Source organism: Rattus norvegicus, chromosome 9, assembly GCF_036323735.1.
Source record: "Rattus norvegicus strain BN/NHsdMcwi chromosome 9, GRCr8, whole genome shotgun sequence".
NCBI lineage: Eukaryota > Metazoa > Chordata > Mammalia > Rodentia > Muridae > Rattus > Rattus norvegicus.
Genome location: NC_086027.1, coordinates 91994036 through 92006274, shown reverse-complemented (window position 1 = coordinate 92006274; position 12239 = coordinate 91994036). Strand labels below are relative to the sequence as shown.

General features: G+C 40.1%; 1 protein-coding gene across 8 annotated transcripts in view; it reads left to right on the top strand.

Annotated features, from left to right (window-relative positions):
- The window catches only part of Sphkap (SPHK1 interactor, AKAP domain containing), a 148338-nt gene that overhangs the window by 99560 nt on the left and 36539 nt on the right, over nucleotides 1–12239 (top strand). The gene's annotated exons all lie outside the window — the stretch shown is intronic.

The window sequence follows — 12239 nt, the reverse complement described above, 5'->3', positions numbered from 1 at the left end:
TCTGGTAGGAAGGGCACAGGTGACCCATTGGCAGCATCAATGATGCAGGGGGGAAGAAAATACTGAGTATCTTTATGGCCCGTGGTTGGTATGAACTCATTAGGGTCCCAAGAGCTGATAAGCACAATGCAGTCCAATGTGAATGAATACCTTGACTGAGGCCAGTGAGCATGAACTACAGTGACACAACACACTGAATTCAGGAAAAAGATAACATCTTTATGCTTTCTTACAGATTGCAGGGTTACCTGAGCATCTGCCTTATGTCCTCTGCATACCCTGGACACCCTTCTTTACAGTTTTGTGAACACACTCTTATTCCAATCTCTTGTCATGAAACTTAACAAATGCTGCTCGTCCCCTATGTGGAATCTCTCCCAACTTTGATGGATTTCCCACCTGTCCCTACATCCCACATGCAACACCCCCCAGTCTTTGTTCAAACTTTGCTTCACTCTCATGCTTTCAGGCTAGTGTAGTCTGGTCCAGGCTCCTGAGGAAAACAACTCTCTTTGTCATTAATTTCACAGTTAGTTACTGATGTCAGAGGAATTCAACTATTTCCCCCAAAGAAAGAATAAAACAATGTGCAAAATTTAAACTCTCAACAGTCATGATAGAGTTTGAAGAGTTGGTCCTTGCCTGACTCTTGACGAGCTTTGGGGGATTTACAACTTACTGTCCTTAATAACAATATCATAAGTTCATGTCATGTTATTTTGTTAGAAATAAATCCAAGTTAAATGTAGGCAAAGACTGATATTCATTTTCTTTTTGTATAGATATTCATTTTTTCCTTTCTTTTATTGGATAGTTTCTTTATTTATATTTCAAATGTTATTCCCTTTCCCTTTTTCCCCTCTGGAAACCTCCTGTCCTATATCCCCCTCCCCCTGCTTCTATGAGGGTGCTCCCCCACCTACCCACTCAAACTCCCTCCTGCCTCCATCCCCTGGCATTCCTCTACACTGGGGCATCGAGTCTTCACAGGACCAAGGGCCTCTTCTCCCATTGATGTTCAACAAGGCCATCCTCTGCTACATATGCAGGTGGAGTCATGGGTCCCTCCATGTGTAATCTTTGGTTGGTGGTTTAGTCCCTATGAGCACTCAGCAGGGGGGGTCTGGTTCATTAATAATGTTGTTCTTCCTATGGGGTTGCAAACCCCTTCAGCTCCTTCAGTCCTTTCTCTAACTCCTCCATTGGGGACCCTGTTCTCAATTCAATGGTTGGCTGCGAGCATCTGCCTCTGTATTTGTCAGGTCTGTCAGAATCTCTCAGGAGACAGCTATATCAGGCTCCTGATATTCATTTTCTAAAGCATGCTTTAAATGTCTTTAAATAGTGTGCTGACTTAAGATGTTATAAAATACTTGTACAGAACATTAGAACATCCTGATGGTGCTAAGGATGGGACACAGCGCTTCATGTATGTTAGATAAGTGGTAGACCAGTGAGCCACACTCTGACCACTTCAGAACATTTCCCCTCTGCACAGAACTTTAAAGAAAGAAGTATACGATGGATTCTATCCAATCAACAATTTTAACCATGTCTCTCTAACTTAACAGTAGCAATTGAGAATATACGCTTGGGTTACTCAAGTGTATCAAACCTTTACCAGTCCTATAATCAAGTCAGAGTACCTTTCATTTTTATCACAAGTGGTTCTTTTTCTAACGTAGATACCACATGAAGGCTTCTCAGCCACACTATTACATCATCGCAGGTCAACTATAAGCATGAGTAAGCCTATACACATCCATTGGAGGTTGGAATGTAAAGAAAGTCCACCTCAAACCTGTCTGGCAACTGATTTAACAGAATACTTGTCAATGCTCTTAAGCCAACTTTTACTGGTTGCATTTCTCATTGTATTCTGTTTGGCCCTGTATGTCTGTATTTGTTGCATTATCGACTTACCCATTCATTATACACATGGAAATTAAGGACTTCAAATACCAGTTTAAAGGCTTAGAGTTTAATGGTCATTCATTGAAAAAAAACAAGTTACTTCTCATCACTTAGTCTAATAGCATATTTTTAAAAAGTCCTAATGAGTTCTATGAATACACATGCTGGGGACAATAATTTGGAGACCGGCCTTGGATTAAAACTGGAGTTGTTGCTAGAAACTAAGTACAGTAGGATGGAGATCCACATTCTGGTACCTCTTACCAATATAGGCAATCTCATAGTTAAGTTCAGGGAGTGTTTTTCAAGGTATCGCCATACCTACATAATAACCTAAGATGTGCACTTAGTGACTGCATTTGGGTGACCTTTTCCATACATTTTAGCTACATCAATGTCAGCCTCCCTCACGGACTGAAAGTGCACAGTTTTCCCTTAATAATTCTCAAGACTTTTCAGAGAAGTTATCTAGAAGTTATTTGGTTGTCCAAAATATAAGGGCTGCAAGGTACATATTTAGTTTAAGTAAATTTTTGTATTGTAGATTTAGTTTCATGGGCTGGGGATGTAGTTCAGTTAGTAGAGTGTTTGTCCATTATGAGCAAGGTTCTGGGTTCAATTCACAATACTGCATGAACCAGTTGTGTTGGTGCACACATAATCCTAGCACTAAGAAGGTAAACCCAAAAGGATCAGAAATTCAAGGTCCTCTTCATAGTTCAAGCCAGCCTGTGCTTCCTGAAATTCTATTTTAAAACATAAGTTCATACTCATTTATTTCCAATGGTGATGCGTGTTTAAATTGCCCTTATACTATAGCCATGGTTTGCCTAATGACACTATATGTTCTCAGAAATAGACATTCAGGGAATATTGGCATTGTACACACATTATAGAAGGTACTTTTAAAGACATAAATTGTATAGCCTAATATATACTTAGGCCATAATATAATATATATGATATAGAAAATACTATATTGCTTTTAGAGCCAGAGTGGCATGTCATTCCATGGGCTCCTGTGAGTGTGCATGGCAAATTATTTTATAATAATTTATTTTACTATATTAATTATAAGTAATTGGTTCCATTATGACATTCTTATACACACATATATTGTGAAAAAGGGTAATTGTGGGCAAGGAGGCAGCATTTAATTGTTTCACACTCTCAGAGGTAGCTGTTCTTTATAAATATTTCATTTCATATTAATAGGTTGAATCTTATAAAGCTTCATTTAGCATGAAAAGAAATTGAAAAGTAGGAATATTTAGTAGTTCTTTCCTGTGGACCATAATTCTGAAATCAATGAAGGGTAAGCCAGTTTTCCGTGCAGTACCATAATGCATGAAAAAGGAAACACAAACACGTATTCTTTCTCCATGTTTTATGTAATCTGCACAGAAAGTCTGCAAGCATGTGTTCACTAAGATGTTGTTAAGATGACCAGGTTAAGGGACAGGACTCTCATGTACACCTAAGCCTGTCCCTAAGCCAATGGGCCTTCTGTCACTTGTGCTCTGGTGTGGCTTAAAATGGAGAGAATGTTTCCACCATGAAGATCATCTTATGCTCCCGAGGATATACTAAATAATCAATGTCTACAAGTCACTCACAGCCTCTGGGCTTCCCTCCATGTTCCTCAATGGAGCATAGAATTTGCACGTTCTGAATGAACAGTAGGTCTTCTGCTTGGGTTGGTTTTAAAGATTAGAGGATAAGGTGCCTTTCTACTGCAAGGCTTACTTATTCAGTTGTGTTTTGTTACTTTGTCATAGATGTTCACTAAGAGAGACTGTGGGGTGACTGGTTATCTCTGGCTTCTGTGAGTCAGTCCCCCTTCCACCTTGTTATTCTAATTCTGATACAGTAGAGTTGAACTCAATACATAAATATGTATAAATGGTGTAAATATCTTTACTAAGGATATCTGAAAGAGTGCAAGGACATAATTTGACCTAGAAGAAAATAAGGTAACTTGGAGGATTTTTGAAAAATCTAGGACTATCATATTTAACCTGGCACTGGGTGGGAATTTTATGTTCTGGTGATGAACCCTTCAGGATCACATTCTGAGATTCTGGGCACCTAATAGAAAAAAATGGCTCCACATGCTTTTATCCCACCCTCCACATACACAGGCTCCATATACCAGGAAAGATTATTCCTGTGAAAGTGACTAGTGATTCCAGTGGCTCTCTGCAGCTTGGTTTAATCACAATAGGCAAAGTGGAAGGCTTAGTTTGTGTATGTGATTTGGGGTACTGCACATAGTCCAGAGCTTTGTAAGTGCTGTGAAAGCTGAACTACATTCTAATACCTTGGAAGGTGGCAGTAGTGGTGGTGGTTGTCATCATTGTGGTGGTGGTGGTGGTGGTGGCAGTGATGGTGGTGGTGGCAGTGATGGTGGTGGTGGCAGTGATGGTGGTGGTGGTGGTAGTAGTGGTGATAGTAGTGATGGTAGTGGTGGTGGTGACAATGATGGTGGTGGTGGCAGTGATGATAGTAGTGATGGTGGTAGTGATGGTGTTGGTGGTGGTGATCGTTGTTGTGATGGTGGTGGTGGCAGTGGTGGGGGGGCGGTTATCATTGTCATTGTGATGGTAGTGGTAGTGGTGGTAATTTAGAAACCAGGACTTACTATGTGGCTTCAGTTGGTCCCCATCATACTGCTATTTGGCCTAGGCTAGATTATTAGAAGTAAAAATGGCCACCATCACACCTGGCAATAAATCATCTTGAACAAAAATAATTGGTGTCATGTTGCAGATTATGAGACCCCCTCAGCATCCTGGAGGGGTCTACACCAGTTCACTTACTTAATAATCAGCTTTTCTTTGTATGCATGAGCCTAGAATAGGCCTCAAGAGTTCAGAGAACTATCAAAACTCTTTGCATGTTAACAGTCTAAATAACCTCTATGAAAGAAAATGTGCGCACAGTCTACCACGTTTTTCTTTGTTTCTTTACAAGTAAGACTTTCAGGTGCATGCGTTTACCAGCAGGATTTGATTCATCACTTCCTCCACCACCTTTGGGTATCCTTGGCTAAGACCATACCTTTCAATAGAAAGAGATACCAAGGGTATCACAGCCAAAATGAGGATGACAGAGTACAAAGATCATTTTTTATGTATTTTTATGGGATATTTTATGTATTTACATTTCAAATGTTATCCCCTTTCCTGATTCCCCTTCCTATCTCCCCTCCCCCTGATTCTATGAAGATGCTCCCACTCCCACCCACCTATCCCACCTCAACACCCTAGCATTCCCTTACACTGAGGAAATGAGTCTTCACAGGACCAAGGGTTTCTCCCATAAAGATCATCTTAACATATCCCAAATTCTCACTCAGAAAATTTTGAAAAATAAGGATTTCCTTGAAAAGAAACCAAATTTAAAAAATTGGACATGTAAAATGTATATTTCCACACAATAAACTATTACTCTCCAGTAAAGTCTAATGGACTACTGATAAAGACTTGGTACAATTGGATTTAAGAACATTATGTTAGCCAGACATGATAAAACCACATATTGTACATATTGTTATATTTATATTATCTGTCCAGGATAGACAACTCTATGAAATGTATAAAATAACTGTGTCATTGTTTATGGCTGTGGAAGGAATGTGTGAAAATGACACTTATGCTAATTGACTAATTTCTTCAAGAATGTATCAAAGCCAAAGGAAGACATCTTGTGCCTTCCTATTTTGCTATCTGCCTTAATGCTATGAGACTAGGTTCTTCAGTGAACTGACCTCATTATTTCGGCTAGGCTGGCTGTCCAGAAGCTCTCAGGATCTTCCCATCTCCTTTCTCCAGTTTTGGGGTTATAAAGACAGGCAGTCATGCCTGGCATTTTTGCAGGTGGATACTGGGGATTTGAACTTGGGTCTTCCTGTTTACATAGCAAGTTCACTTACCCTCTGAGCCATGCCCCCAACCTCTTTATATGCACAGGGAAAAATTTTCAAGCAGATTTATTCCAAATAATCACTTAGATTCGCTTTAAAACTTATTTTTAAGCTACCAATAAAGTTCATTTATGTATGATTAGTTAAAATATCTATTTTTTTTAGAATTGTCTATAGTTTCTGCTCTGTGTCCCATCACAAACTGCTCAAAAGACTCTCCCAAAAGCATTTCAAATGTATTTTAAATATTGACATAAGAGGAAGCAGAGAGACCTGACAGCCCTGAGTGTAAATAAAATGCATTTTGGGTGATTGCTGCAATTGTTCGGAAGCAGTAACGGAATACAAATGGAATACCGTCCCAAAGAGTCAAGAGTGTTCTAGAACGGCTGGCAACAGGACACCATGCCAACACTGATGGAAAAGCTTTCCATTTAGCATCATCAACCCAAACTACTAGGCAGAGAAAATGTGACATTCTGAGAAGATAAGTTCAGTCCCGGGTCCTGCATCTAGCAAAACTCTTCTGCTAGCAGGAAGAAGACACACAGGTTTTTTTTTTTGTTTGTTTGTTTCGTTTTGGTTTTTTTTTTTTTTTTTTTGAAAGCATTGTAGGGCTCAGCATTTCGATACTGTCAAATTAAGGGATCTTGTCATAGAGCCCATGGGCAGATGGCTGCATTGTGCAAAGCAGCTGAAAGGAGATGGTTTTCTTCAAAAATAACCTCTAAGTATATGTTTGGTCATAAACAGCATTCAAGTGTCTACTTTTAAAGACAATTTGACATCCTGCTTTTAATGAACTGTTCACAGGAAATATCTCTATAATAATAAAAGGTTTCAGCTGACTTCAAGAGACATGGACACATTAAAATCAAAGATACACCCCTGGCTAAAAGCCTTGGTGTCATCTATCCTTCTGCCAGCGACTGCTCATGCTGGGTACACAACAGGGCGGTATCTCCTTACTGTTGCATTTGCCTATCTGGATAGTCTAAAATGTTACCTGGAATTAATGCACAGCAACCTGAAGCTGTCCACGCGCGATACAGATTTGGCACTGACAGCCATCGCCAGGTCTTCTTACGTGTTCCCAATTAAATGCAAAGTTCAAACTTGTTTTTAATCTAGTACAACATGGCTGGCTTTGTCTGACTTCATTTGTCATTTATCTCACACAAGTTGCTGTGATCTGCAGTTCAACTAAATTATATCACATTGTTTGAGTAGATCTTAATGTCAAACTCTTTCTCAGGTCAGATTTTCATTACACACACACACACACACACACACACACACACACACACACACACACACACTGACATTATTTGACTAAATAATCCACAGTACAAAACAGAGAAAACAGCATATTGTCTATGAACATTCAAATATGTGTGTGTGCGTGCGTGCATGTGTGTTTGTGTGTGTTTGTGTGTGTGTGTGTGTGTGTGTGTATTTTCGTTTAAATTATTGATGAGATCAGATCAGAGTACAGCATCATTTTCTTGCTGACATTTACTCCTGCACCAACATGTACAGAAGAACAAGCTAAGAGACGCAGGAGTAGAATGTGAATTCAACATTGCGACTCCAACCGCAGAGGTAGCATTGCTAAGCATGCAGGGTAGGGAGTGTCTGAGCTCCCTTGGGGTGCTGTTGCTTCAGTCAAGCGCAAGAAGCAGGTGGAACAAAGTGCCTGCACAGAAGCAAACGCATTTTATATGAAGAGAAAAGAGCTTGAGTTCCAACAAAAACATCACCTCTAGTCTCTCCTCATTATCAATCATGTTCTCAACATTTTGTTTTTGCTCCTCTTGTTTACTTTTCCTGCACCTCTAGCAAATGTTCATTTGTAGAAAGGGGACGTTCATCTAAATACTTTACATCGTTGTCACTTGCTGAGCTGAGCCCCTCCAGTTAATTCTACAGGATCTCTACAGTTTCCCTCTGTCCTTATCACAAAACACCACTGCCCCTGAAATCAGCACTTAAATCAGGAGAGATGACCAGGGTGCAGTACCTGCCTCCTGTGGCATATGAACCACCTAAGATAGTGGTTCCATTTCATTCATTCATTCATTCATTCATTCATTCATTCATTCATTCACATTAGGCTGGAAGAGGGCTCAGCAGTTAAGAACACGCACTGCTTTTTCAGCATATTGGAGTTCAGTCTCCATTGCTGTATTCCATACAGCTCAGAATGGTCTGAAAATCTAAAGGCAGGGAGTTCACCATCCTACCCTGGCCTGTTTCCTATTTCTGTTTCCGAAGGAGGAAACAGAAATTCTGTAAACACATCGAGCTTTCTCCAGCTCCTTCCTGGGTTCATTTGGCATACTTCGGCTTCCTCACACAGGCATCTTGCTGAGAACTCTATGCCATCTGTTCAAGGAGATGAGCCAGCATAGAAGTTATGCTTTGATGTCCACTAGCTGCTAGCCCCTTCTAGCCCCAGTCTCCCACCATATCACCACCATAAAATGTTCTCCAGCCTGCAGAACCAGAGCACGAAATCCCTTAAATTTTATGATTTACCTACACAGTGCTAGTCTAATCCTCCACAGAAGCTTATGTTACCTTCTCCTTACCAAAAGTTTCCATTGCAAACTTCTAGCCATCAAGTAGGGAAACAGCAAAAGCTAACCCATAAGTCGCAGCATGTATAGCATGAAATTTTGATTTCTTCTTTCATAAAATTCCTCTAAAGTATTAAAAGACACTCAGAGTTGTCACTATATCAGAAGAAACGACTTCTGCTTAAGGTGTCCTATTTCTTTGAGGTTCACAGCTGTGGATTCTCCTCTCCACATGCAAATCCCCTGGCCAGATCATTGCTCACTGGATGTAGGTCATGAAACAATCACCCACTGGTTACGTGTACTTTCGTCTGGGCTCACTTCAAATCTGCTTCAAATCTGATACCATTTGTGACTAGCCCAACCATTCCAACACCATTCTCCATCACACACAATGAAGCACCTCTGCTTCAGCTCTTGTGGCTGCTCACCACTGTAGGGATGTGTTTTCTCTCTAGATACCTACTTCCAATAGAACAATGAGAGTGTCTTGTGTTGTCTTTTGTGCACATAGCCCCAAGGTCATATACCGTAAAGACAATGAACACTTGGTCTCTTCTCAAACTTTCCTACTCCTCTTTACCATCTCCCAGTGCTTCTCTATAGAGATATGTGTTGTCAGTTAGGGGTCAGCATGAATGGATAATTGAACCCCAAGAAGACAATCTGAAGTCACAGGGAGTTAGATTTCTAAACAGCACACCAATGGTCCATTTCAACAAGAAACAGATAACCGCAAAACTGTCATAGGTATATTTATACAAAGCTCTCTGGATACACAGAGGTTCCAATTCCAAGGCCCTGGACTAGGGGACAAGAAACATTCTCAAACAATTATGTTGAAAAAATTTCAAAATGTAAATATTTTAGCTATGATTTCTATTCAGACTCTCACTGTATCTTATTTTTCCCCTAGACTGAGCCCAGGCTTTTGTGAACTCTGCCACTAGAGAAATTGGATGGGGTGTGTTTATGAAATATGCTCTGTGTGGCTTTGGGCCCTTTCATATACACATAAAGGACTGCTGCGTGAAGGGATGGCTCCCATAGAAAGGGACAACTCATCCAAACACTGTGACGTGAAGGGAGTCAGACTGTGGCTCATAATCATATTAGTACATACTCCATTTCCCAGTATCCAAGAACAAAACTAGAGTGAGCAGAGCTAGCCTAGGTAGAATTTCCAAGCCATCAGCCATGTAAAGTGTAAATACAAAGTCAGCTTTTCAGTAATGCTCAGTCAACTGAAAGTCCTCTCTGGGAAGGATTTTTACCCACTATTACAACATCAATATTTATAAATAAAGCATTCATTTTCCTCTTATTCATCAGAATCTCACAAAAATTATTATTCCAAATTTTTATCCTTATAAAGCACAAAATCATAAGAATTCTACAAGAAGAAAGACTATAATAACTCAAACATGAAAGGAATTGAGTGGCAGCTCCCCACTAAGATAGCAATTAAACTAAAAAACAGCGTAAGGTTTTATAAATAGGAGTTTGAGTAGCTGAAAGATAATCACTAGACTATATAAAAGTAGGCTATGTCTTTACTTTTCATGGAGAAGATAATATTCTAAACCTGCTGCTGAAAAGGGGGTGATTAAAGAATATACAACCAGAAATTAATGGAAAGATGTTATGGAGGCATGTTGGGTAGTTAAAGCATCACTTTCTGGATATTTTCATATTTGAGAGGTTCTTTCTCTCCTCCCTTCTTCTGTATCTCTCCTCCTCTTTCCTCTTCCTCTCTGTCTCTGTGCCTCTGTTTCTGTCTCCGTATGTGTGAGGATGTGGGGCATGGGTGGGAATGAAGGGAGGGGTGGTAGGTCAGAGGACCACCTCAGGAATTGTTCTTCATCTTCCACTTTGAGACAAAGTCTGTTTTTTCAATTTAGCTGTACCATGATTCTGGCGGTTCTCCTGTTCTGCTTGTAGTTTTGCTCTAAGGGGGCTGGGATTACAGATGTGTACTACTGCATCCAGCTCTTACTTGGTTTCTGAGAATTTGAATTTAAGCTTGTACACACCGACCCATCCTCCCAGTACCTTCATTTCAGATTTATTGATATTTTATTTACAAAAAGGACATGTATTTCCATATATATAATAAAATTTTGTTATTCTTTCTCTTAAAACATATTATCCCCTGATGTGTATATGTATATTGTATATATCAGACTCTAAAAATTCTAGCATGAACAACAATACAGAAAGAAAAATATTCCATGCCAAATATAAACAGGTAACTGACATATATTAGCAAACTTTCATATTGCAGCTGGCAGGGGATGAACGAGTTTGTGTATAACTGAAGGTTGGAGGTTAGATAGTCACTATCCTAAATGGCTTTCATTGGTCTCTTGTGCTTTTTCCTACTCAATAATAAGAGTTTTGTGATGTACAGAGGCAAAGTAATGGCTTTTTTAGAGGTAAGTGGAAAATCATCGCAAAAGTTCGATGTTTGCAGTGCTGACGATGTGGTATGAAAGCCACTAATGGATATTGAGCCAGTTTTTCCAAGGTCAAAATTCCAATTACTATGTGAGTCCTCAAATGGTTCCAGATCATGAACCATTTCTGACTTCCATTTACTCGGCTTACATTGCATTATCTGCAAAGGGACACAGACCCCAAGGCTCCCAATTTTCTCATCAGCATGTCCTGAGGAAACAGAGCTTGAATCAAGCTGAAGGATCATCTCACAGTCTTCTCTCTCCCTAATACCCATTGAGCTGTCTCAACAAGTGCCTACTCTGGTACTGTGGTACATATACCAAAGGATACCGTCATGTGAGCCCAGGAGCCTTGGGGAAGTCCCTCATGTGGGAGCAGAACTATATTGGCTGTGTGCTCCCCTGGAATATTAACCATGCTAGCTTCTAACACTTTCACTTATGGACTATTCTTGTGGTTGTGGTAGTGGTGGTGGTGGTGTTTTCATCTAAAACATAAAAGGGTTGACTCAGAGAATCCCTGGCCTTGTACAAACCAATTGAAATCAGAAGGCTCCACAAATCCTCAGGCATCTAATAAAGTCACACATACTACCCACATGCTGATGGTATGTTGTAAAAATTATTTAATCCCAACCAGAGGTTTCCACCCCACCTTAGACCGTTTAGTTCTCAGATAACAGACACACATAACCTTCATATTTACAATAAGCCTTAATCAGCACTACAGCTGTGCAGATATCTACCCTCTATGCTATGAGAATTCACTTTCCTATTGATAACCCCCAATTATTATCACTATGTTTCATTTGGGTTGCTCTTAACTCCATCTGGCCAGCCTTCAGGGCCACATATGACTCACCTAACCCATGGAAGTTTCTCCTTCCTCCCCCTCCCCCTCTCCTTCCTCCTCCTTCTTCTCCTCCTACCTGTTCTCCTTATGGTTCCTCTCCAAGCCCAAGCCCAGGAAATCTAAACCCCACCTGTGTCTCTTCCACCCAGCTATTAGCTGCTGGCATCTTTATTTACCAATCAGAAATAACTTAGGGCAAGGTCACACAGTGTCACTCCATTCTATGAGTGGGACAGCCAGGTCTTGAGGAGCCCAATATTAGTATTAGAATACAAGCAGGCCAACCCACTACAATGACGTTCTGTGTTTTCCATATTTAAATATTTAAATCAAGTAGTTAAGAATAAAACAATTAAAGTATTTTAACAAATATAAGACCTCATTCGTGTCTTCTCATTTAATATAGCCATTCTATGATTCTGTTGCTCACACTGCTTTTTCTCCCAGCCTGGGCTATGGCAGATCTTTCCTCTGTTACTAGGTAATGCGTTTTATCCCCAAGCAGTGCT